Raw genomic sequence first — 2,169 nt, forward strand, 5'->3', positions numbered from 1 at the left:
TCTTCTTCTTCTTCTTCTTCTTCTTCTTCTTCTTCTTCTTCTTCTTCTTCTTCTTCTTCTTCTTCTTCTTCTTCTTCTTCTTCTTCTTCTTCTTCTTTACTCATATCTGGCAAATCCGTGACTCCCCTGCTCGAGACTGGCCTTGACTGATAAAAAGAAAAAGGGATTTCGCCACGACTTTGGCAGTGAAGTGGGTAATGTGGTTCTCATTGCTTCAGGTTAATTAACAAGCCCTTGTAATAGGCTTATACTTAACATACTATACTTGGTAGTTTTGTTGTTATTGTTGTTGATATTTTTTGTTGCTGATATTTTTGGTGGTGGTGGTAGTGGTGATAGTGTGGTAGTGGTAGTAGTGTGGTAGTGGTAGTAGAGTCGTGGTGGTGGTGGTTGTCGTGGTGGCAGTGATGATTGTAGTAAGGGTGGGGGTGATGGTGGTGGCGGTAGCAGTGGTAGTGTGCTGGTGGTGTGGATGGTGGTGGTGGAAGTGTGTTGGTGATGGTGGTGGTGGTAGTGGTTTTCATGATAGTGGTGGTGGTGGTGGTGGTGTTGTGGTGGTTGTGATGATTGTAGTACGGGTGATGGTGATGGTGATGGTGGTGGTGGTGGTGGTTGCATTGCTCTATAATTATTATGGCCCTTGTTATGGTTAAAATAATATACCATGTCGTGTTTTAGGAGATCTATGCGTTGAGGGGCGTCTATTAAAAGTCTTACAGCAGTCCAGGCGTTGCTTGCCAACAAGATAACATGCAAAGGGGAACAATTCCCTTTGATTGAGAGACCAATTGTTTTCAAAGTTGTATCGCTTCTACTGTTTTGTTTAGAGCTGGGCGAAGAATTGATCCCGAAACCGACTCCCGCGATTAATGCTGAAGAAAAGTTCCGACTCCTTTTTACGTAAACTAACAGTTATCAGCTACAGGGGCGGCTCGTGGGGCTAAAAAGTGGGCGTGCACAATTAATTAAGCTACCACAGGCTGAAGATAGTCAAGGACATAGTAAATGGGATGGTGTGTAGTTTTAGGACCATCGGGTTGGTGAGGGAGGAGCTCGTGCTTTTATTTTCTGCATTAGAACTGAACACTCAAGTAATAACTTTCACCACTTCACAACAAAACCATTCAAAGACACAAATCATAGGACGGTGATTTGAGTATGTCACGTTCACCTCCCTCAGGTTCACGGTCACAGAGTCACTTAAAATAGCCTAGTGGCAAGATAATGGGCCAATCAGAATTCACTTGAGCACTCTGCTGGATTGTTCCGGGGCTCACATAATTTTGGCGTAGAATAGTGTACAGTATATGGCGTTTATTTTTAGACTGCCTACTGTGGGCTATGTTTCAGCACTATTCGGTAGGAGCACATTTGAGATGTGCCGACTTATTAATATTAATGTACCGCCAAACTCGCTACGAGTGTCGTCATTGCTTGGGGTATCCCAAAGAGCCATTTATAGGTCAGGTTACCACTGTTGAATCTCATATTACGTTTAGTTAGAGCGCGTAGGCTTTGGCGTGGCATAGTACATGTAGATGTTTGACGGCACTGTAGACACAGAAATGACAGTTACAGAGTCTGCAAGGACCTTGTTTTGATATAATATTTGACTAGTGTTTGTTTCTGGGGTCTTTTATTTCATTATTGTGGGTGGTTTACGTAAAAGACCAATAAAAAATTTTGGGCGGCACTGCACGACCGTGCTCTATGGACGAACCGCACCTGATCAGCTACTTTAATCACTAAAATCTTCTTTTTTAAGAAGAATTTATTTTTTAAAAATAAAAGCTGATACTTTGTAGTGTTCCGAAATCAAGGTCATCCTAAATCTTGAAGATGTTTTGATAACCACCGGAAGAAATTATATCATTAGAAAGTGAGTAATTGGGTTCGGAGTCAAGTCGTACGATTCCTAGCTCAGAATAATCGCGAACCTAGCCACCCAGCACTACCTAACATGATTTCTGGGGGAATTGAAACAACTGCTTATTTGTTAGATCTACGGTTGTGTGTGCGCAGTTTTTTGGGGGGTTACTTTTTATATTTTTAAACTGAACCGAAAAATTTGTAAGCACCAGTTTAACTAAGTGTCCACCTTTCTCTGCTTTAGTGAGTCACACACACACACACACACACACACACACACACACACACACACACACACAC

Source organism: Aplysia californica, unplaced genomic scaffold (genome assembly GCF_000002075.1).
Source record: "Aplysia californica isolate F4 #8 unplaced genomic scaffold, AplCal3.0 scaffold00105, whole genome shotgun sequence".
Taxonomy (NCBI): domain Eukaryota; kingdom Metazoa; phylum Mollusca; class Gastropoda; order Aplysiida; family Aplysiidae; genus Aplysia; species Aplysia californica.